This window comes from Protopterus annectens, chromosome 8.part0, assembly GCF_019279795.1.
Source record: "Protopterus annectens isolate FY-2018-M chromosome 8.part0, PAN1.0, whole genome shotgun sequence".
Lineage (NCBI taxonomy): Eukaryota > Metazoa > Chordata > Ceratodontiformes > Protopteridae > Protopterus > Protopterus annectens.
This window is the reverse complement of record NC_056741.1, coordinates 611,699,814-611,725,882: the sequence shown is the minus strand read 5'-3', so window position 1 is coordinate 611,725,882 and position 26,069 is coordinate 611,699,814. Positions and strand designations below refer to the sequence as shown.

At 38.8% G+C, this 26,069-nt stretch overlaps 1 protein-coding gene across 2 annotated transcripts in view; it reads left to right on the top strand.

Moving 5' to 3' along the window:
- The window catches only part of G6PD (glucose-6-phosphate dehydrogenase), a 1,188,375-nt gene that overhangs the window by 257,116 nt on the left and 905,190 nt on the right, over positions 1 to 26,069 (top strand). The gene's annotated exons all lie outside the window — the stretch shown is intronic.

Genomic DNA, 26,069 nt, shown 5'->3' with positions numbered 1-26,069 from the left:
CATCCCCACAGTGAAGCATGGTGGTAGCAGCATCATGCTTTGGGTTGCTTTTCCTCAGCTCAAACTGCAGCTTTAGTCAAGGTGGAGAGAATTATGAACAGTTCCAAATACCAGTCACTTTTGGCCAAAAACCTTCAGGTGTCTGCTAGAAAGCTGAAGATGAAGAGGAATTTCACCTTTCAAAATTACAGTGACCCCAAGCATACATCCAAATCAACAAAAGAATGGCTTCACCAAAAGAAAATTAAAGTTTTGGAATGGCCCAGGCAAAGCCCAGACCTAAATCCAATAGAAAATATGTGTGTGTGTGTGTGTGTGTGTGTGTGTGTGTGTGTGTGTGTGTGTGTGTGTGTGTATATATATATATAAATATATATATATATATATATATATATATATATATATATATATATCTACACACACACACACACGCACACACACACACACACACACGTGTATGTATATGTGTATGTATATATATATATATATATATATATATATATATATATATATATTTATATATATATATATATATATATACGTGTGTGCAGATTATATATATATATATATATATATGTGTGTGTGTGTGTGTGTGTGTGTATATGTGTGTGTATATATATATATATATATATATATATATATATATATATATATATATATATATATATATATATATATATATATATATATATATATATATATATATATATATATGTATATATATACATATACATATACATATGTATGTAAATATGTATATATATATATATATATATATATATATATATATATATACATATACATATGTATGTACATATATATATATATATATATATATATATATATATATATATACATACATTGTCAGTGTCGCCAAAGAAGATTTTCAATTTATCCATAATTGTGTTTTCCCAAGGTATTGGAAAAGTCTTTGTTTCTAATGGCTGCACAATGCTCTTTAATCCTGTCTGCCAATCTTCTTATAATATAGAAACAATGACATGTGTCACAGATAGCTGCATATACAACCGTGCAGGTGTTACAGTCATAACCTTGCTTAAAGGTAATGTGAAAATTGCAGTGTTCAACAATATATGAATCACATTCTAAAATGTATTTACAGCAGACACATTTACCACAAGCCCTCATGCCAACGTAATCTTTGTAAATCTCATTATCATCCAGGTAAAATGGTTCATCAGTGTTTTCAAAAAAAGTTTTGAAAGATTTGGTTCTTTTGTAAGTGAAGTTAGGAGTTAAGCCTAGTATTTCTCTTAAATGGTGGTCACTATTAATAATTTTCCGATTCTCAATAATGATGTGTCTAATAGAATTTAAGTCTCTGCAGATTGGTAAAGAAAAATTCAGTGTTTTTTCTTCTTCAGTTTACTGGTTGAAAAAGGCAGAATCTATACCAGATTTTAGAATGGGTGTTTGTATTTGGTACTGCGTGTATTTTTAATTTAATCTCTTAAGTACAATATTAAATCTAAAGGGTAATGTTTCTGTACAAATAAACCAGTGAGAAAGTCACATTCATTGTCAAAAACAGTGTTGTCACTAATCAGTCTAGACAATCTAATGAATTGTCCTTTTATAATATTCTTTTTCATAAATTTTGGATGAGAACTATGGTAATCAAGATAATTATTGCGAAATGTTTCCTTTCTATGAATATTGGAGGACAATTCACAAGTATTACTGTTGAAACTGATGGAAACATCTAAAAAGGAAACACTAGATCCTTTACCTGCAATAACAAAATCTAAAAAAACAATACTGTGTGACAAGGACTCTATAAAAGATTGTAAGTGAGAGTCGGAGCCATTCCAAAAAAAAAATATCATCAATAAATCTATGATAACATTGTACTAGTTCAAAACCAGGTAAATGGACTAAAGTGTCGACTTCCCATTCACTAAGAACAAGGTTAGCAAAAGCTGGGGCCATCTTTGACCCCATAGCTACACCTCTGACTTGTCTGTAAATCTTTTGATTAAATTATTGTGGAGAACAATAGCTATAAGTTGTTGTAGCATTTCAGTTTTTGTTCTTTGAAAATTTCACAGTTATACAAAAAATGTTTAATATAATTTAAACCTTCAGTGTGAGGTATGTTAGTATAAAGGGTAAACACATCTAGTGTAACTAGTATGCAATTCTTGTTATAAAAAGTATTGTTAGAAAGAACATTCAAAAAGTCCCAATAATCTTTGGTATAAAACGGGGTGGCCTGAGCTACAGGATTTAAAATGTAATCAATTTACTCATATATTTTCTCAGTTTTTGTTCTTTTGTTAGATATAATCAATCTAAAAGGTGGATTTGTGGTGGACTTGTGTATTTTAGTAATACCAGTTTGCCCAGACTGGGATTCGGTGTATTCATGAAAATAAACTCGTCTTTAGTGATGTTTAAATTCTTAAGTAAAGAGGTTAAGGTATCATCTATTCTATTAAAAGCTGAATTAACAAAATCTAATGAAACTTGTTAAAAAGGTTTGGCATCTATGTCCAAGGAGGTCATTGTTCCACTGTATTTGGCATTCATCAGACCTGTCTTTGAGTACAGTGCCCCCTTTGGTGTGTACCTAACCAGGCATATCCATCAATTGGAACATCCATAGAGGTCTTCACTAATAGAATACAGGGCTTAAGTAAAATGTCCTGTGCAGACCACCTCAATGCTCTATCCTTGTATTCTGTCTCCTACAGGTTTTTGAGGGGAGATCTATCCCAGACATACAGGCCATTGTCAGACCCCACTCCAATGGACCTCCTGTATATCTGCGAAACAGCACCAGAATTACCTGTTCTAAAGACTTAAAACCTTGCCTGTGATATAACCTAAACAACTCCTGGACATGCAACTGCCTAGCACCTGGCTGACATATTCTAACAACTTTCCCCTACCCACTATCCAACCTCTTTAAAACTTCCACAGATGCACTATATATTATCACATATTACTTACCAACTCACTACCACCTATGCCCCATTGCCCTGTCTATACCCACTAACTCTCCCCTAGACCAAGTTGAAAAGCTTTCCCTTAAAATGTCAATGCACCTGATATGAACTTGTCTGTATTCTCCTTTTTTAGTTTTTCTTGTCTTCTCTTCAGTACACCTTCAAGATTATCTCTATTAAACATACTGTATGAACAACCTTCATATGTTACTACCTGCTATACTTGTAATTGCATGTCTAAACCACTATGCATATGTGAATATCTTATGCAATCATATATTATTGTTTGCTATATTTTTATAACTGAATGTGTAAATATCTTGTGTGTAGTATGTTGGCAATTTTTCTGGAGAGTTTTTCCCCGGGCCTCCGCTGAAAACTGACAGCTCTGTCCAGTCGGACCTTCCCAGTAAACAAATGTAAAATAAATAAGTAAATATAAATAAGACCTGCTGAAGACACAGGTATGTATCTCTGAGATTACGCCGTCTCTGGCACAGGCTCCCCATCCATATGAGTTCCTCCGTAACCCAATTCAAGTGCATCCTGGACAATTGGATGGGGAACAGGAAATTCATCCCTGATTTGACACCTCTGTCTTTAATGGACACAGGCAACCTGTAAATGGTTCATCTCCTAGGCCATAGCTTGTAAATGTTTCATCTCCCAAGGCTTTGCTTTCACTTATCAAGGGTATCAGAATTTGTTAGAGATTTGGGATGCATGGCTAAGCTTAAAAAGGCTCTTGTGGTCATTAGCCTAGTAAATACCTGTCAACCTATATATAGTCCTTTCTTCCATGCTATCCCCTGCACATGCACAGTAGCAACCAATGAGTGAGGCATGCAGTGGGCATCAGTACCGCATCACCCTCACTTCCACAGTGGGCTAATGTCAGCAGACTGAATCCCCCACCTGCAGACAGCTTCACACTATTGTTTCCCCAAGTCTCCACTAGGGAAGTTGCCCCTTCTTCCAGGATGGGCATGTCCATCCTCCTTGCCTATGCCGTCAGTTTCCTGAGTTTCTGTTTGAACCTTGGTCATCTGGGCTATAATCAAGACCATGTCTTTGTACACTACTGTAAAGGTAATAGTATGAATTTGTGATACAACATCTATCAAATATCTTTGAGAGGTCTAGAAAGACTGCATTGACATCTTTAAATTAGATGTATCCCGTAATGAATCTAATGCTAAAGTTGAACTGGAATGGTTCTATGGCTGGGTGTAAAACCACACTCCATGTGAAATATTGGATTGTGAGTGTGCAGGTAACTGAGGAGTTATTTATTGATATGTTTTACCAAAAGGGTTGATAAGAATTCCCTGGCAGTAATACATAGGCTGTTGGGATCTCGCCCATTCTGGGAAAATCTGGCTGCCATGTTTCTAGAATAAATGGGCCAGCTGAGTGTCAGTAGTGAATGAATCTTGGGGGCAAGGTTCTTGAGAAGATTCAAAGAGAGCAAGTTCTTGAAATGGAGTAACCTGCAGAAAGTTATGTGAATCTGTTAGTTTTAACAAAGTTTAGATATTGCAAGGATGTCAGGTTGGTAATTTGAAGTCTAAGTGTGAATAATATTTTTTGGATACCTGTTGCATTAATATGACTGTTTTTTAAAACTTAGCGGCTTTTCTGTAGATTGAAGTTTGAGCAGCTGGGTTCAGGATGCATGTGAGGGCCTTAGTTAGGATGTAGATCATCAGAGAAAAAAAATTATATTATAGAGTTTAAGTTGAGGACAGTATATTTGATAGTTGGAACACCAATCTCTCCTGTGTTTACATTAACAGAAAAAGTGAGTCTGAAAGGACAGATAAATTGTGAGCATTACAGTTTTTTTCTGTTGATGTGGCATAGTATACGATAGCTTGAAATGGAAAGTGCAGAGTGTACAGTTATCACAATACATTGCGGATTACTTGGTCTAAAAATACATTATTGTTTATGACTGAGCTGGAATATGTAGGGCAGTTTATAAAAGTAATTAACCAATATGCAAATAAATTGTGTAGTAAGTATAATTACAGCAATAAATACTCCCTGCAACACTAGAGTCTGGCTTAAACGTATAGAATCCAACAGTATAAACGGCTGGGTTACGGAGCCTCTATCCATTTGGGTGGAGGAAGAATTAAAGAAGGCTCTACCAAGAGCTTCCATGGTGTTGAAGGATTCAGCACATTTTTTACTGCACTTATATGAATTTAACAGTGCCTTTAAATATAGAGATAAATATCTAATGGTCACCATGGACGTTAAGAATTTGTCTTGGTGATACTTAATCAATATGGCATTGAAGCAGTAAAGAACTTTCTACAAGGATTTGGATGTCTATGACACTGTTACTGTACAGATTTGTATGTTACTATAATTGATGTATGTTGAATATTCTACTGAGTAGGAAAAGTTTTTTTGAGGAGAAGGGAGGGGGAGTTAGGAAGGTAGAGCTGGGTGAGAGAGAAAGAACTGAGGGGGAGTAAGAAAGGTGTAGTTGGATCGGAAAGAAGTGGAAGATAGGTCTAGAGAGGTGGGTTAGTCAGGGGGCTGGTAACAAAGGCAAAGTTTATTTGAGCTAAGGTGATTTTTTACGAACTTTTTGAATAGGGGTTTGGAAGAAGTGTTTTGTATGTCCAGTGTTTGGCTGGGTAATAGCTATACAGGTTCTTGCCAATGTTGAGTTTGGGTGTGGTTGTGGTCAGTAGGTGTTTGTCAGAGCTCCGTAGTGTCCTGGTTGGGGTGTATGCTGAGATGATGGGTGATAAGGCAGGGCAGAAAGTGGGCTAGTAGAGAATGGAATGGATTATCTGGAGCTGGGAGAGAGTTAGGTTGTGAATGAGCTCTAACCATTTAAGTTTTTGTAAAGCAAGACAGTGGTGAGAGGAGCAAGGAAGTTCAGCAGCAAATTTTACTACTTTGTTAAAGGTGGAATCGAATTTGGTCATAAGAGAGGTCTGCAGGTTGGTGAGAATCTGAGAGCCATAGAGCAGGGTTGGAAGAAGGTAGGCGTGTGATAGAATAATTTTTGCATGAGAGGAGAGAGAGGTTTTGTTTCTGTAAAGGAGGCCTAGTTTCTGGTGGGTTTTCTTGATGTTATTTAGTATATGCAGGTCGAATTTTAGTCCGTCATCAATGATGACCCCAAGTAGTTTAGTGTGACTGTCCACCATGATAAGTGTGTTGTTATGGGAGGAGATTGAGACATTTTGCTTCACCTGTGTCATGGTTTTTGGTAGAAAGAGAAGAAGTTTGGTCTTTTTTGGGTTTAGGATTAGGTGATTTTGGTTGAGCCAGGTCTCGACAGATAGAAAGGATTCTTGAGTCTTAGACTGGAGTATGGGTAGCTTGTCTGCAATAGTGATGATAGTGGAGTCATCAGCGTATTGCATTAGGGAAGAGTGTGGGGTAGAACTGGCTAGTTGATTGGTAAAAATGTTGAAAAGCAGTGGACCTAGGATTGAGCCTTGGGGAACTCCCATAAGTACTGGAAGTTCTGGGGAGATGGCGGAATCCCATTTGATGGATTGGGAGCAGTTACAAAGGTAACTAGAAAACCAGGTGATAGTGGCAGGGGAAAGGTTTAGGTGGGAGAGTTTCTCTAAGAGTAGTGGATGGTGGACAGTATCAAATGCTTTTGATAGGTCAAGAAAAAGACAAGATACTAGTTTATTTTGTTCCCTAGCTTGAGCAATGCTATTTATGAATGAGATGAGTGTCGTAGAGGTGCTATGGCCAGGTCGGAAACCGTGGGGGTGAGTAAGTTGGCTTTGGTGAGGTGCTGGAGAAGCTGTTTATGTACACATTTTTCAAGGATCTTGGATAGGGGAGATAGCATTGCAGTAGGCCTATAATTAGTTAGTTCAGTGGAGTTACCTCCTTTGTGAATGGGTATAGTGTAAAATTTCTTCCAGAAGACTGGGACTGTTGCTTCAGTGATGGATCTGTTTATGAGGATAGATATGGGTAGGGCAATGGAGCTAGCAGCTAGTTGAAGAAAGAGTGGAGGGAGACCATCTATGGCGGGAGAGCAAGGTTTGAGCTTAAGGAGCAGTGATTTTATGTAAGCGGTAGAGACTGTTTGTAGGTTGAAGGTGGGTGTGGGGTTAGGGTGATGGGGGGGAGGCAGGTGGGGGTGATGCTGGGCTTGGAGTGGTTCATAAGTTTGCTAATGGACTTTATAAAGTATGAGTTGAAGTTAGTAGCAGTTTTGAGAGGAGAGAGTGAGGGGTTTGGTTGTCAAGCATCTGGGTCATACAAACTAAATATGAGATCTGATGGGATGGATACTTTTTCCCTGTCGAAGGTGCAAAGTATGTCCCTTTATTTCATTACATCTGAGTGACGCCTCCAGGTGCATCTGCAATTAACTCCTACTGACACCTCTAGGCATCAAATATTGTTTATCTATATTTGCGTGAATAATTCCAAAACCATACTATGTACAAGGGTTTAAAAGATTTCATCTTAAAGCTTACACAGTGGCAAATTCAACTGCATTGATATTTGGACTCTGTCTAGTGCAGGTAAAGAGATATTAACTGCTGTTTTTATAATATTAATTTATATAGATATAATTTTCACATTTTTTCTAAATATATCAACAACCAAATAACACAGACAGAATGCCTTAGCCTCTTATGAAAGCTCTCACCTAGATGAATAAAATTTTGCTGACAGTAGGTGTGTAACTTGAGTGGTTGCTCTGAGTTGCTGCAAGTTGTTTACAAAATATTGGAAATGTAATAGTTACTGTGTTTACTTACTGTGACTTGTAAAATTCAGTTTAAGACTTAGAACCTAAAGAGTGCTACCACTATAAAATAGTTTGTACTTAAGAGTTTGCCATTTACAGTTCTTTCATAACCCCTATGGTTCCAGAGATATGATCATTTATTTTGAAATGTGAGGATATAATTTGATTCTGTCGAAAGGCTTAGGCTCTGCCCATTGGAAGTTACAGTGCAAACTTCTTGAGCTCCATTGGAGTGAATAAGTTAATTCACTGAACGAATTTGTACATCCCGGTATGAAGCGTGTATACAAACATAATTTCAGTGCTGACTGCCTGGCAAAAATGTTGTGTATCTGGCGACCTGTGTGAGATGTTCCTGTTTCTATGTGGGGAAAACAAATAGATTTCTCAAGGGGAGCATTTTACAACATAGTAGAGATATTAGAACACAAGCAAAGCATAATGCACTTGCACAGCATGTTATTTCTTATTCAGAACATGTTTTTGTTTTATGGTACTATCGATACAAAAGGTTAATCCCCATGGTAGTGATTTACATAGTACAGAAGCCTTGGACACTAGATGGATTGCTGAACTTCAAGCGGACAAACTACTTGGTTTAAATGGTATAGTTCCTTTTTACTCTTTTTTTACTATTTTTAATCGAATAAAGTACATTTTTTATTTGAATTGAGAAGTGTTTTATTAGCTCCAGCGTGGCTGTCTGGCTGACATTTTTTTTTCTAATGTGGGTATAGTTGCATTGTGAAGTAGGTTTAGGTAGCGGAGTCGATGGGTTAAAATAAAGGTATAAAAGAAAACAGTCACTTATAATACATGAAAGGGTGAGATGTACTTCAAAGTCCTGAATAAAGGTGTAATATTTGTGCATTATGTAACTGAAGAATAGAATGTTTTCTGTTTATTGTAGGACAGAGATGCGTCGATGGAGAACTAGGGTGGCAAAGAATGCAGATGCCTGTTGCTTAAGCTCTTAGTGTGCACAATTGGCTCTGAAGAGGAGGCGTCAGTCGATCCCTGCATATGCAGTTTTTGTAATAATTTAAGTAGCTGTGATTGCAATTATGGCTGCATAAATGACATTCAGTCAGTGGCACTATTGCTGTTAGGAGAAGTGAGTGCTGCTGATCAGTTGTTAAGTGTTAAGCAGTGTTGGTAATCGTAAGCAGCCATAATCTCCATATAGAAAGATGATTATATCAGCAAGCAAAGGAGAGTAGTATTGACTGAAATTAATTCATTCTGAAGTCTTGGTGAGTGCCTTTACTAGGTGGACTCTGTTTTTTAAAAATCTCACCAAGATGACACTGATCTATAGACTGTATTTTTATATACCACAAAGTCCAAAATTGAATGACCAAGAAAATCACACAAAAGCTTGCCCAGCAACACAGGAGCCAGAATAATCACTTGGAAGTGCAAAGTGAATAAAAAGGTTTTTATTGAACAGTAGATATCAAAGGCCCATTTATAACATCTACAATACTTATTAATCTTGATTTAATATTTATTAAAATTATTTAAATTTATTTAAATTTATTCTTCTTCTGGTTAGATTGAATTACATCATATTTTGTTTGGTGACTATTAATATTGATATTTTTTGAACTAGGAATACTAGTATACTATATTTACATTCTTGACGGATATATTTAAAGGAGGTCAACCCGACGTTGTGTTTTGGCAAGTAACATTAAAGGCGGGTCAAACTAGTAAGGTGTAAACAACATCAATGCCCCATATTTACACATTTTTTATACATTTTTTTAATATGTAATCCCACATATATTTTATTTTTTATTATTAATTTTTATTTGTGTGGTTGGTTACATATCTATGTATTTTATATATATATATATATATATATATATATATATATATATATATATATAAGGATTTATACAGAGAATATATGTACACACATGGATTTTTAATTATTTATAATATTTAAAGGGTATTTTTATGTAATTACCCTTGTATTTTGTTTTAGTCAAGTGTGTCAACTTTGTTATAATCTTTTATTGATTTCTTGGTTCTCCATATTTAATCCTTGGACACGAATTTCTAGTATCCAATAGTTATTTATATGAGGACCGTTTATTGTTTTTTGTTTTTTATTTGGTATTAAACGGACTGAAAGGAATTTTTTAGAACAGGGACCTTTAAATAAATTGAACCGTGCTTATTAACCATGGTCATGTGACATGTTTAAATGTATTTAACTGTTTCAACTTGGTCACTAGATGTTTTGTTACCTTGATAAAGCTCGGTAATAACCGAGCGAAAGCGCTTGGGATTATTTGATATCTACTGTTCAGTAAAAATGTTTTTATTCACTTTGCACTTCCAAGTGATTATTCTGGCTCCTGTGTTGCCGGGCAAGCTTTTTTGTGTATTTTTATATAGCATATATCACGGACACAAGTAAATTAAAAAATAAAAAAGACAGCTGTGTGCACAAGTCCCAGGATAGAAAAGTGCCCAAATCATGGTATATGCACTGGTGCCAGGGCTGGAAAAAAAATGACTGTGTAGAATCCTCAAGACACAGAAACATTCCTACAATGGGTTTTACTCCAGGCTCAGAGCGAGGATGGCCCCCTGTTGTAGAAGGAAGTAGTAGTTAACAAAAAAGCACAAAACCTGACAAGACAAAAAAGAACATTAACAATTATACAATGGACTATGGAGGATAAGAAAGAAATTATGTATTGTTACAATTATGCAAGAAGCCCAAAATTGCCAGATAGAAAAAAAACTCAAAGATTGAGAAAGAAATTAGAGGGGGAAAAACGCTTACACAAGAAAAATTGTCGGAAGCTCCAAATGCAAATTTGTATTCATTAGTAAAAGAGATCCATGAAAAACATTGTATAGACCAAGAAGCTTTGGGCCGTTTGGAAAAAGAAGTGACTGAGGAAGTGCGAAAATATAAAGAACAAAACTCTGAGATTTTTGAAAAGTATAAAAAAGAAACATGGACGTGGGAAAGAAAGAGATCTGATGTGGTGCAATATTTATTCAAAGGCAAAAGCCAAACTAATCAATCCAAAAAAAAAAAAAACAGCTCCAAAGATATTTGAAGAGAAATGCAGGCAGAGACACTCAGGTATAGAAAATTTCAAAATGCAAAAATAAGATCACATAGGGGGAATGTCGAACAGAAGATTAGTGAAGTAGAATTTAAACAAATAGAAACTGAAGTTCTAGTATATCTGTGAAGGATTTAGTGTAGTGTAGAAAGTCTAACACAAGTTATGTCACAGCATGATGGGACAATGAGTCTCCAAAGTAAGGAGAAACAGGTGGAGAGGAAGACATCTGAAGAAGAAATATGGACATGGGAAAGAAAACGATATTTAATATGGTGCAGCATTTATGGATAGGAAAAAGCAAAACTAATCAATGCAAAAAAGCAGTGCCAAAGATATCTGAAGAAAAGTACAGTCAAAGGCATCCGGGTATGGAAAATTTCACAATACAAAAAGTAAAACAAAGGGGGGGAGTAGAAAAGAGGATCAGTAATGGAGAAGTTAAAGAAATAGAAATTGAAATTATGGATTACCTGCAAAGTGAAGGATTTAGTGTGGAAAGTCCATATTTGGTATGTCACAGCATGATGGAACAATGAGTCACCAAATTAAGGAGAAAATGGCAGAATAGGAACCATCTTATCTGATATGCTTTCCATTCTTCCCACTGATTGGGTTCGGATCTGATCTCTGATCCAACTCAGCCGCATACACTAGACTTCAGATCCAGCTCTTGAGCTCCTACCTCTCCCCATTGCCTCAGATCTCATTTGCCGCCATTGTGGATAGCCTTAGATTCTGCTCTTGAGCTTAGTAAGCAGATTTTCTTCTAATTGTTAATTGTTAAAATTTACATAGTTCTTTATTAAACCTTGTTAGTTTTTTCCTATATCCTCCCTCTTAGAGGTTGCTTGTGTTAGGAATTGCTTGCACCTTTCTTTGACTTTCTGATAAGTTTTAGTAGTCTTTGTACCATTGTTGGTACTTTCCTTTTCCTTAAATACTGTAGCTGGGATTTTTCTTCCTTTCTTTTCTTTTTCTAGGCTGTTTATCTAATATTAGTATTTTTTATTTGGTAATTTCTGCCTAACAGCTACCTTTTCTTTCCAAAAAAAAAGTTGTTGTTTTTCTTGGTTAAAGGAATGAACTGGATTTAAAAAGTGCACTTGGTGGGCATAACATCCCAAACTCAAATGCCCACAAGAAGTGCATTTATTGTCTAGGACCGGACCATCTTAACACTGCATGTTCAGTTTGCTCTACATTTAATCAGAGAGCTTTATCGGAAAGGTGTAATAAGCTCATCCTTAAAATGTTACTTCCTGCTTCTTCTGGGGTTCATACCCCTTCTAAAACATCTAAATCCATTTCTTCAGATTCCAGGAAGAGGTTTCCTCTGAAGTCCCATGGGCTTCCTTGGAACCAAAGGAAAAGATCCGAAAAATCTCAGATCTGACCTCCTCGGATCCAAAGCCATCATCGGATCCAAAAGGTTTGGCTCCTATAATTATATCCCCCTTGCCATCTACTTCATCTTTGGATCTCAAGTTCTTGGAGACAAGAACCAGATCAACTTGCAGAAGCTGTACCCCAGAGTATGCAATAAAATCTATTTCAGCTTCTTTGCCCTCTCAATTATTCCAGACTCTAAAGAGACATTCTTGATTCCCTTCCACAGCATCTTCTAGATCTTCCAGAAGCCTGTTCAAAATGAAGGATTTAGTGTAGAAAATTTAATTCAGAAAGCACCACAACAGGATAGAGTAATGGATATCCAAATTAAGGGGAAACCAATGGAACAGGAAGTGATTGGTTAGGTGCCATATGAAGATAATTTGGAGCCTTCCACATGAAACCATATAAATGTTCACTTGAAGCTATATAGCAAGGGAAGGAACAGGAAACTCTGGAAACTCTGATGCAGTCAATCTTTGGGAGTGATAGGCCAGTGAGTTCCCATATGATAGAGCAACGGAAGGCAAAGGATGAAACTGAAGAGAATGTGCCACAGGAAGATGCTATAGAATCTTCTATAGAATGCCCGCAGGAAATGGAAAAAAAGGGATGTGCCCTGAGTTTGGAAGAAAATGAGTTAAGAGAAGAGTTGCTCGATTTAATAGACATAAACAGATGTATTAAGATCAATGAAAGAAATAGACTGCAGAAGGTTAATAAAACCCAAAAAGTCAGAAGTCTGATAAAACAAATGAACACAGTATTTAGGACTGTTCATAGAGATCCATACAATATAACAGAAGTAAACAGACATATTACTGTGCAGCTAAACTAATAACTGATAAAGTTCTATCACAAGAACACAGGGTAGTGAGGGAAAGGAAGGGGAGAAATTGAATACCATCATGGAAGTGTATTGAATAGAGCAAACTATAAAGCAACTAAGACATGAAGTGTAACTATTAGAAGAGGGAACAGATCAACAAAAATACTCAAAAAGATAGACTTGGTGAAAGCAATTTGCAGTATTAGAACAGACCAGGATCTATCATACACTATTGCAAATAAACTAAAAAATTCAGCACAGGTGGAAAAACTTAGAAGATACAAAGGTAAATATAAAGGAAAAGTACAAAATAACCAATTTATTGATGACCCAAAAAAGTTTTATAGAGAATTGGGAAATAAGGTAAAAGGAATTGAAAGACTGCCAAAAAAAGAAGAAATGGATACATTTTGGAGAAGTATCTGTGAAGTGGAACATAACAAAGATGCTAAATGGATAGAAGAAGTTAAAGAAAGACTAAGAGTTTTAAAGGTACAGGATATGAAATGGGATGAAGTAACAGCCAGAGAGATTGAAACAAAGTTAAGAAAAGCCTCTAATTGGAAAACCCCAGGCCCTGATGCATCTTTGCACAAAGATTTAGCCATGAGTAAGAACTGTTTATATGCACACCCCGACCAGACACCAACCGGGTTAACAACAGGAAAAGCAATGCTCCTACAAGAGTGAACCTGCAAGCTACCCTAAAAATTATAGACCAATGACTTGCCTTCCAATGACGTATAAACTGTACACGGGAATTGATGCTGACAGAGTTTATAGTCATTTAGAAGAAAATGCGATTATGACCGTAGAACAAAAGGGCAATAAAAGAAAGTCATATGGAACAAAGGATCATTTGTTGTTAAATAAAGTCATAGTGGAGAACTGTAAAAAGGCGACGAATCCAAGTATGGCATGGATTGACTACAAAAAAGCATTTGATAGTGTCCCGCATTCATGGATAAGAGTGCTTAAAAATGTATAAGATATTTGCTACACTAATCGACTACGTTACATTGACCATGAAACAGTGGCAGACCACTTTGCAGTTAAGCCATGATAAAAGGGAAAATTATTATCCCAGGGATAAAAAAAAAATTCAAAGGGTGATATTCCAGGGTGCTTAACCCATTAAGCTGTCTGTTTAACAGCTAAGGCCATGGATATAGTCTGGCTCCTAGAAAACTGTGCAAAGATTTCTAATCTTCTGTTTGTCAATGATTTAAAACTGTATAGCTCATCAGATGAACTGAAAGCACAACTGCAAGTTGTCAAAACTTTTTCAGATTATATAAAAATGTGATTTGGTCTTGATAAATGTGCAAAAGCAACTTTTAAAGCAGGAAAACTATAGCACCAGGAAAACATCATTTTGGAACAAGAATGTGAATTAAAAGAACTTGAGCAAGAAGGAGTGTATAAATATTTGGGACTTGATGAGGGATCAACAATAAAACACGAACAAATGCGAATAAAACATAGTAAGGAATACTTCAGAAAACTTAAATTAATCCTGAAAACAGCACAGACATCTAGGAACAAAATCCAAGCTATAAACCAATTTGCTCTTCATGTCCTAACTTACAGTTTTGGAGTGATTGACTGGCCCCAAAATGTGTTGGATAGCTTAGACAGGAAAACAAGGATACTTTATGCACACCAAATGATTTATAAAAAGCAGTGCATACCAAGATTATATATTCCCCATTCTAAAGGAGGGATGGACCTCCTTGAAACTGATATATATATATATATATATATATATATATATATACATATATATATATATATGTCTGCAATTATGGGGACTTCACACGCATCTGCTGACCTCACAAGACCCAAATGTAATGAAAGTTTTGAAACATGAGGAGAATAAATCTAAGATTTCTCTGCTTAATCTAGCGGAAGCATATCGGCGTCAAGCAGGAATGGAAATCAAACCAGAAGTAGATAAAAATCTAGCAGCAACTGCAAAAAACAAAAGAAAGAATATAAGGTGAAGGATCAGATGAGAAGGCAAGAAACGTGGAAAATGCATAAATATACTTGCAAGTATAGAAAAAGTCTGGAAGAACCTCATGTTGATCAGGAACAATGATTAAGGAGAGGCAAATTCAAACCAAGAGATGAAAGGTTAATATTGGCGACCCAAGATAGTGGGCTGCGTACACACTGGTTTACCGAACTGGAAACAGTTGCACACCTCATTGCTGGTTGCGACATACTAATGACAAAAGGACTGTATATTGAAAGGCATAATAATGTGGCAAGACTGTTGCACTGGGGATTGTGCAAACATTATGGTACTGAAGTGGCTGAAAAACACTGGAAACGAGCTACAAAGCATCATAGAAAAAAATGAAGATGTCTGCATCACATGGTATTATCCATTACCAACAAATCACCGCACCGTGACTACAGGGTCCTGCATACAGAGAGAGACAAAGTCATAAAATATCAGGATTTTCAGGCAGAAACGAGAGCCATGTGGAAGAAAGATACCCAGACAGTTCCAGTAGTAGTAGGAGCAACACGTCTTATAAAGAAGTGTCTACAATCATATTTAGATATGCTACCAAGACATGTAACTCCATATGAATTGCAGAAGGAGTTATTACTGGGCACATTGCGGTTGCTGCGAAGATCACTACTGGCTGACATCAAAGAGTGAAACAATACTAATTTCATGAACTTTTATCATACTTTGACTTAGGAATGGGGGTCCATTCCCATCATGGTATTAGAAATCCAAAAGACTTGGAGAAATTAAAAGACTGAAAAGCCTGTAAGTGCCAGATGTGGATAGGATGATGCTTACATTCCTCAGAGCTCAGATCCAGATGGGGGTTCTCCCAGCTCCATCCTGTATTGGATCTGTGAGAGTACCTACAGAGTCGATTGTTTCTTCCTCTCTGATCTAACCCGTGGGTTTGGAGTCCCAGGATTCTGGATCTCGAGTTTCAGCATCGGATCTGAGGAGAGTTTCTTCCTCCACTCTGATTTCACTGATTGGCTGTGCTACGATACCCTTGGATCATAGCGGGTCTTGGAGCAGAGATGCTGGCGCCAGATCCAAGGAGTTGGGTTCAACTCCATTTTTGTCTGTTCTGTCCCTTCTCAGAGCCTTGACCCTGGACAGCTCTGATCTGATTCTCCCCTTGAAGCTCAGATCTGGGGCTGGCCCCGACCTACTCCCTTCGGAATGTCGGCTCCAAGGAGGGAGGAAAGGGTTTCCTCTGTTCCCTCTGCATTCAAGGTGATAGAAAGGGCTTTCTGTCTCCATACAGAACTGTTGTCTCATCTCTCGGATCCTATCCCCTATCCCTTTTTGGCTCTGAGCTCTGTCTCCATCAGACGAACTCCACAGGGATAACCAGTTCCAGATAGTCTCCCAACAGTTCCACTAGAGGAACTCCCCCTCTCTTTCAATACCTCCCCTGAACATCCCTCAGAGGAGGTCCATTGGAAGAAGACATGTAAGAAGAGACATATAGACTCCCCCATGGGGTCTGTCATGGAAGACACTGATTTTGGTAAGGGAGAAGGATCCTCCAGATCACCACCTGATGATGTCTCCTTTGGAGATCTTCTAGAAGTCCTTAATCAGAAAGATGGCTGGTCATCCCAAACTCCTTCTCCTGAAGAATCAGTGTTTCTGGAGGCTTTTGGTGCTAGACCATCTATGTCTTGAGTGACCCCCCCCCCCCAGCTGATGAACTTATTGAGCTGGTTTCCCACCAGTCATGGAAGGAGCCAGACACTCTTGAGCCCATACCCAGACACCTGGACAATTTTTTTGGCCCCTCCTTCAGACTATCCTCACTGGAGCAAAGGAGTCCCGGGTGATGCTATGGTGGTGGTGCCAGCCACTAAAAAGGAGATGGCTAATCAGAGCTCTTCTCTTCATCTGCCAAACCAGGGAGTCCAAAGCACTGGATAGATCTGGAAAGTGTTTGCCTTGGCTAACTTTGCTCTGTGGTCACTTAATTACTTGGCACATTGTACTAGGCTGCAGAGAGATTTGACTAAAGAACTATCAAATTCTCTCTCTCTCTCTGCAGCCATGTCTGCAGAGGATTTCAAGAGGTCTTCCTCTTAGATGGCCACTCTTTTTTTTCTGTCTAGTTCAAATGCGTTGATGAGGTTAATATCTCACATATCTGAAGATACCTCACGAGCTGCCAGTTCAGGCATTGCCATAAGGAGACATTCCTGGATTCAGCTGTGTGACCTTTGCAGAGCCTTTCAAGACATTTTTTATTAATGCCCTATTTGATGACACTTCCTTGTTTGGGCCATCAGTTAGATATGCTTAACTGCAACGAAAAGGATGGAAAAACTCTGTCTGCTGTAGGAATCAAGTTTTCTACCCCTCAACGGACCTTGTCTAGAAACCAAAGATGTGGTAAGAAAATGTGGTTCCTTCAATCTCTGGGGCCTTTCCAGGACTCATGCAGGGATAATTCCTCCAGAGGCAGAAGAGGAAAGTTTAATGGTAGACGTCACCCTAGAGGTAGAGGAGGCCTGCAGAACCAGGGTTTTAGAGAATCCTTTTCTGACGGGCCCTATCAATGCTCCTGAAGTGCTGCCCAACTGTCCAACTCTGGAGGCAGTTGGGGGTTGATTTCTGTTTGCACCTAGACAGGTATCACAACTGATTTTTGCGTGCTATGAATAATATCCAGAAGTTACTTCGTACTCTTTTTCCCTTCTTCCTCCTCCTTATCCAAGAAAGAAACTTTCAGACATTCCACCCAGTCAGAGGAAGAAAGCAGCACAAGAAATACAAAAGCTATTAGAAAAAAAGAGTCATCCAGAAGGTCCCACTCGACCAGATAGGATTTGGAACTTAATTATTTCTTTTTAGTGCCAAAGAAAACAGGGGACCTTGGATCCATTTTGAATCTAAGTGGTTTGAACCAGTATCTGAAGAAGGCAAAGTTCCAAATGGTTGGTCTTCAGTCCATCCTCCCTCTGCTGCACAAGAATGACTGGATATGCTCTGTAGACCTTCAGGATACATACTATCATATAAAAATAGATGTCCAGAAGGCATCTTTCCTTTTGGCTGGGAGCCAGTCCTTACCAATTCAAAACCCTTTGGACTCACCACAGCTCCAGGGTGTTTACAAAATGCATAGTAGTAGTGGCAGTTCACCCGAGGCTCAAAGGATTCCAGATATTTCCATATCTCGATGATTGGCTCCAACTGTCCCCTCCGGGCATCAGCTTCAACAAGCCAGGGACTATTTGCTCCAGATTTGCAACAACTTGGCATTTCAGTCAGTCTTGCCAAATTACAATCTGCTCCAGTTCTGAGCCTGTAATTCATCGGAATGCTTTTGAATACTACGACTCAGGTGGCATCTTTACATTCCACTGCATTGCTTCATTAAGACATCAAGTACAGGATATCCTCTCTCATCCTCCTACATCAAGGTTAGTGCTTCAAGCACTAGGGTCTCTGTCAGCAGCCATAGTACTACTTCTCTTTGTATGCTTCTTTATCTGAATTCTCCAGTGGACCTTAGCTGTACAGTGGTCCATTCTACATCAGCTCTTTTCTTTTCAAATAAAACTCACCCTGATTTGCAAGCATCACATTTGCTGGTGGATTCAGTCTGATGATCTCTTTCTTGGCAGACCCTTTGTTCTTCCTAATCCAGTTGCCGCAGTGACCACAGACACTTCCCAACTGGGGTGGGGGGCATTTCTTGGGAAGGACTCACCAAGGCATGTGGTTCCCCCCAAGAGACCAGATTGTATATTAGTGTTCTAGAGATGAGAGCATTCATAGGTTCATAGGTTGGTACTAGGCTATCGGCCCTAGGGCCTATGCAAGCCTAGCCATAACAATTCCCTGGATATTTCTTCCCAAAATATTTACTTCTCCAGGCCCCTGTCTAGCAGGGTGACTGACATGATCCCCGGGGTGAATTTCCTATCTCCCATCCAATCATCAAGGTTCCTTTTGAAGAGGGCCAATGAGGCGCTCTGCTTGATATGTACGGGCAGTTTATTCCAGAGTATGGGGAGTCTCTGCGTCAGGAACCTATCCCTCCAGCATGTTTTGTTCATTGTGATGACAAGGTTTAGATCCCTGGAGCGTGCGGCATTTTGGTGTTGCAGGCATTTCAAGAATATCTTCCACTGGGGACTGTTACAGTTCAGACAGACAACATGTCAGTAGTCTGGTACATCAACAAGCAAGGAGGAACCCAGTCTTACCCCTGTGCAGTGAGGCCATGAGAGTTTGGTAATGGGCGATCTCTTCAGAATGCTTTCTAACTGCAAAGCACATTCTGGGGAAAACCAATGTGCTGGCAGACAAACTAAGCAGATCTATTCTGATGCCTCAGTCAGTAGCGAGTATGATCTACAGGTGTTGGGGCCAACCTTGCTGCAACCTATTTGCCTTCCCTCTCAACAACAAGCGCAGCAAGTACTTTGCTCTGATCCCCCTCAGGGATAGTCACCGAGAGATGCTCTCCTTCACACTTGGCCCTCGGGTCTACTTTATGCTTATCCTACTCTTCCATTCCTTCCAAAATTCTTACACAAAGCAAGCAGGCTAAAGAGCTCAGTAATCCTCATTGTCCCTTTCTGGTCCCAGCAACTTTGGTTCTCCTTCCTACAGTCTCATCTTTGTTATCCTCCATGGATAATGAAGCCTCATCAGGATCTCTTATCTCACTCATTGGGGACTCAACATCCTAACCTTCTAGCCTTCCGGTTAATCGCATGGTTTCTCCACTTCCATTAATACTTACAGTCCAGGCTATCTTCCCCAGTTTGTGATATTAATTTGGCATCACAAAAACTTCCAACAAGAAAGTGTGTAGGAGCAAATGGAAAAGGTTTTCTGTTTGAGCTTCTGAGCAAATCATCGATCCTTTTCGGACCCAGCTTCTGCAGTTCTTTTTCTTACAGCCTTGTTTAATGAAGGAGCTACTTTTTCTACAGTCAAACTTCAGTTGGCAACAATCTCTAATTTCCATTTAGGAAATAAATATTTCTCCCTGGCTTCTTCTAGATTGTATAAAGCTTTTATGAAGGGCATTTTTCTCCTCAGACCTCTGGAAAAGGATCCTTCACCACCTTGGGAACTTAGTTCAAGGTTTAACTTGGAAACCTTTTAAACCATTGGACAAATGTGATAACTTCAGAGAAAAGAATTTCTGAACTCCAGGCTCTGTCAACAAAACTCCCTTACATTGTCTTTCATAAAGATTTTCTGATGCTACTTACAACCTGGATCACCAATGGCATTCATGCTGTCAGGCTTCTGTACACTTACTACAAAATAACTTCTCTAGTAACTTTGATCAGTGGGAAGCATTCAACAAAGCTGCTTTTTCCATAAAGAAGCTCATGAATACAGTTACTGCCCACATAAGAATACTCCAAACTCCGGATCTTTCTTAACCTCCCCCAGGAATACTTTAACTGTTTTGCTGTATCCATCCGATATTATGAAGGCTAAGAATAAAATCCCCCAAGAGTAAACTGTCTAATCTTAATTAGTCATAGGTGACTCCATTGTGAAATGTACACATGTCTCACTCACCAGGCTGAGCAAGGAGAAAGTTATGGTCAGCTGTGTACTGGGTGCCAGGATCCATCAGATCACACATGCACTCTAGACTCTCAACAAGTACCATTATGACTCCGTCGTAGTTCATGTTGGTGTGAATGACTTCAGACGTACCTCACTGGACTATATGAAGAGAGACATGATTGAGCTCTATGAATGTGTCCCAGGCAGGTATGTCTCTAGCCTTGAGCAGCATTCTACCCTCCCCTAGGATGATACCACAGTATCAACAAAAATTATTGAATTCAATAATTGGCTTAGTTTCTGGTGTCATTTTAAAGGGTATCCAGTTCCTGTTACCCTGGGATGACATGATTGATAGGCCATGCTACTTTGCCAGAGATGGTGATCTCCTGTCACCTCTAGGCTTTCGGTTATTGGCTAAGGCACATGCCTCCTTCATAGTGCCTTTTTAGGCAAGGTCTCAAGGACAAAATTTCTGATGTGAAAATATCACTCACAAGTAAATTAAAGGTTATGCTGCTAAATACCAAGAGTTTAAATCAGAAACTGCATTCTCTGAAAGCAGTGCTCTCCCTGCAGGATGTCTGTGCAGTCACAGAAACTGGGCTCAGGGCTGCAGAGAGTACCCTGGCCTTGCAAGGCTACAATGCCTTCCATTTTTTCAGACCGCAAAATGAACATGGGAGAACCAAAGGTGGAGGAGTATCTATGTTCATCAAAGATAAATACACTTCTAGACTTGTTAGACAGGAAAACTCCATGGGGTTACTCCATGTTCAACTAATTGTGGGTAAGACCCCCCCCCCCAAGTCTAGCTGTAGGCCCCCTTCAATGAACCAAGACACCCACGCTTGCTTATTTGGACCTACTTGAGTCAGTCAAATTACAATCAAATGCTGTAGTTATGGGCAATTTTAACTATCCCTCCATTGACTGGGAAAGTTGTACGAGTACCAACATGCTCGCACAAAGGTTCATGGACTTTAACACTAATGCTCTGGAAAAAATAATATGCAACCCCACAAGGGGCTCAAATATTCTCGACCTGGTCCTCACCATCATGGGTGATCGTTGCACTACAAAAGTATAGGACTTCCACTGGTTAAATCTGATCAAAAATCAGTCCCATTTGAAGTAGCTATAACAGCTGGACCCCTCTTAGGTGAAATCAGGCTAAAAAGTTTCACCAAAGATAATTATACCCCCCTAAGGGATGGCATAAATAATTTCCAAGCTCCTGTTCCCACAGATGGCGTTGACAACTATAAGGTATACACAAATGCCCTGTACAAACACTTACCCAAATGTATTGACACAGCTATACCTGATAGGATCAAAACAAGATCCTCAAGAAAAAACAGGCCTCCCTGGGTGACATCTAGCATTAATAAGTTAAACAACAAGAGGAAGAAGTTGCTGTCTAAGAATAAAAAGGAGAGGTCCCACCCTGAAAGAACACCCTCCTTTGAGGAAACAAATAAGACAACTTGTAAAATCCTCTGAGGGCAACTTCAAAAATAATTTAGCAACGATGGCTAAGGATAACCATAATAAGGCATTCTTCAGCTATATCTGTAACCTAAAAGGTAGGACACAAATGTGTGCTGAACTAGCTGTGGATGGCATAACACACACCAATCCTGTGAAAATAGCTAACGTATTAGCCAACAGGTTTGGTGAAGTTTTCAACCCCCTGTCTCCCCAAACATTCCACAAAGCATACTCTCCACATCTTCTCCACCTTTTTTCTCCAAAGAGCAAGTCATTAGTGCTCTGTCCAAGGCCAAAAACACAGCCTCTATGGGACCAGATGGCATCCCTGGTTGCGCTATAAATGGTCTAAAACATGAGTTAGCAACTCTATTAGGTACTCTCTTCCACCACAACCTGAGTACTGGTTTTGTCCCTGCTGAATGGAACACAGCAACAGTCATCCCCTTTCAAAGAGGGGGTTACAGCAACAGACCCTGAGAACTACAGACCCATAAGCTTAACCAGCCTTGTATGTAAGGCCATGGAGCAAATTATCTTAGACCTTGTAAATAAGGATCAAGTAATCTCCAAACCCTTGATCTGACACAGTTTGGTTTTGCCAAAGGCAGGTCATGCCTGTTAAACCTGGTGGACTTCTTCAAATACATCACCAGAGCTGTAGACAAAGGCAAATCTGTGCATTCAGCCTAACTTAGCCAAGGCCTTCAACACAATCGCACATTTGGGCACCATTGATAAACTCTTCCAGCTGAATATATCCCAGTTGAATATCAACCTTTATGTCATCAGGTGGGTTGCTGACTGGCTTACTGACAGATCACACTCAGTCAAAGTTGTGGACTTTACCTTAACCAGCAGACCTGTCACCAGTGAGTTTCCACAGAGGTCAGTGCTGGGTCCCCTATTGTTTGGAATATACTTCTCAGAAGTTCAGGCCAAAACAGAGGCGCGCTGTGGCTGACTAAGTTTGCTGAAGACTGCAAATTAGGTACAATCATTGAATCCTCAAATTATGTTAATATACTTCAAGAGGGACTTACACAAACCAGTGACTGGTGGCAAAGCCATGGACTCAAACTCAATGCTAAAAAATGCATTATCATCCCCTTTGGTAAAAACACTATCTCTGCAGACTATCGTATGAATAATAATACCCTAAGTAACAACTCGGTAATGAGAGACTTGGAAAAGCAAGTTGACTGTAGCCTAAACTTTAATCACGATGTGTCTACTGTGGTAAGGAAGGCATTCTACGTCGCACACCTCATTAGCAAAGGCATTGCCTCAAGAGCAAAAGAGGTCATAACACCCCTGTACTCAACCTTCATCAGGCCAATAATTGAATACAGTGCTCCCTTTGGTATGTACCTTATCATTCGCCTGCAGCAATTTGAGAGACCTCCAAGATTTGTAACAAAAAATATTCAGGATCTCCAGCACATGTCATACATTGACATTGAAGTCACTGTTACTGTACTCATTTGGCATACAGACTACTTAGAGGAGACTTGTGCCTGGCCTACAGAACAGTCTCTGATCCAAATCTAATGGAAATGTTGCACATCTGCAAGTCAAATGGGACAAGAGTCACCCACTCCAGGACCTTAACCTGGTCTGCAACATAAATAGGACCTGCTGGTGAGACAGATATGTCTCTCGGAGGTTGCCACTCCACTGGAATAGGCTACCAGTTCACATCAAACAAAGCTCCTGTATGACCCTGTTTAAGCGTAACCTGGATGACTGGATGGGAAACCATAAATTCCTGCCAGGGATTTCACCTATGATCCTTTTAGATATGGGCAATTGTTGCTAACTAAGATCTCTAGTTTAGGCAAGATCCATTATATTTGGTTTCTCTGGTATTTTATTGGGTACACACAGCTAGGCTTGTAAAGACCTTTGGGTCAATAGACCAGTAACCACCTATGAACCTATATCTAGCCACTTCAGTGAATCAGGGAATTCTTCAAGTCAACTGTTTTTGGATGATTCCATCATTTGTTTTCTAATGGTAGGGGTATAACACCTTTAATCCTTTGAGACTACACTCTATAAATCCCTCCAAGGTTGCCTCCCCCCTATTTTCTTGCTGATTCTGTTAATCCTGTTGGATATCTGTTTTTTTTTAGTCTTGTTGTGGATCCCCGGACTCCATTCTTTCTAGAGACCCCTTGCGACATTTAGTCCTGATGGAGCCTCTTGTTTGCATATCTGTAATAGCGAGGTACCCCCCCATCTTTAATTCTAGTGAGAGCTTTCTGAGTTTATTAATACTTCTGGAGCTCTGATTCTTTTAATACTGCTTCTTTTCTAATAGTTCCATTAATTTTTTTGGGAGCTTGAAAATTGTGAAACAGGCCTTGGCGCATGGCTTAAGATAAGTTACCCTGTAAAAAAAGCATTACTGTAGTCTTTGCCACATGTCAGATGTATAGAGGTTCAGCTTGGCAATTTCAGATTGTTGAGGCTGAAGTTGATCTCCATTTAACAGAGAAAATAACTTCTGGATTGTTGCTCATGTGTTTTCTGTTGCACACCAAGATGAATTTGCTGTATGTGTGCTTTTTCTTTTCTCCAATGGTTTGAGACCATGAAAAAGATTTAGCCTCCCTGCAAAAAATGTAGTAGTTTCAGTAATCTGACGCTTTGACCATTGTCTTTATCTGGTTGAAGCTTCACATGGATAAACTCAGGGAAATGTAGGGTGAACTGAAAAAAAGAGTATTCTATGGGATGGGAACAAGAGCCATAGAATGAGAAAATTCCCAGTGTTAGCTGAACCAGAATGCAAAATGTGCACCACAACTACACCACCTACAATGCAGGAACGTCCTAATGATAGCTTAGCATAGCATTGATTATGAAGGAACCTGGGTCTGGTGGAACAGCCCTTGGCATGTAAATTAGGTGAAAGATGGACAGGAAGATGTGTAAGGGATAGAAAAGGTGGAGAACCATTTAATTTATCTTGATAGTTTGACCAAATATGCAACAAAGCAGTCAGCACTGATCACTGTTTTCCTGACATTTTGTCATGACAATCCTGGAATTCAAATATAGATTATTTTTTCACTTCCCACAAAATTAAACAGAGGCTATAAAATGTAACTGATATCCTTTATGTGAGTTTTCTGTTTACAGTCCAAAATCCTTAACACTACTGGGAGACACTGTGCTGTGTAGTTCTGTGTAATTATGTTTCTGATATTTAGAATAGCATCAGTAAACATTTGGCAGTTAAGTGAGTATCCTTTAAAAAAGCTTTATTGTGGTCCATTTGTTATACAACTTTGAAGCATTACCTTTTACTTTAGTGAGTAAATGGCTTCAGTGATTAGAGTAGCAGTTGTTTTCTACATTTGTCAACCTGGCATTTGGCTTCACCTCTTGCCCCATTCCACCTGTTTGGTGCTATTAGCAACTTTTTGATTCTGGTTATGTATTTTATGAGGAACATGCCATGAAATGCCTTATTAGTTGCTGACTTTTTTTTAGATTCTGTGATAAGCAGCGTCTGCTGTAGACAACATTTAAACTGTGAAACCTTCCTTTGTGTACCTGCATGCCTTTTTTAATGTGTTTTAAAACTGAGTAAACACTTTTCTTGCAGTGCCTCCAGCAATGTGCTGCATTTTTCTCCCATTTATTCTTTTTATTTATGCTCCACTTGTTTATTGCAGCCTTCCTATTTAACGTTTTCCCCCATCCTGACATTAGCTGACCTTTGACCTTTGTGATATGTGGTGTCAGGATATGGTTTGCCTGAAGATGTATTCATAAACTTTAATGGGCATATCTCCATGCATGCAATGTGATACCTCTGTTAAACTCTCTGGATGTATCCCATGCTACGCCTACCCTTGCATCACCAGGAAATTCTGTATTTTTTTGTGCAGGGGCCTTGATTTAATGAAACGTTTCTAAAACTTAAAAAAAAAAAAAAAAAAAAAAAAAAAAACAGCCCAGATATATT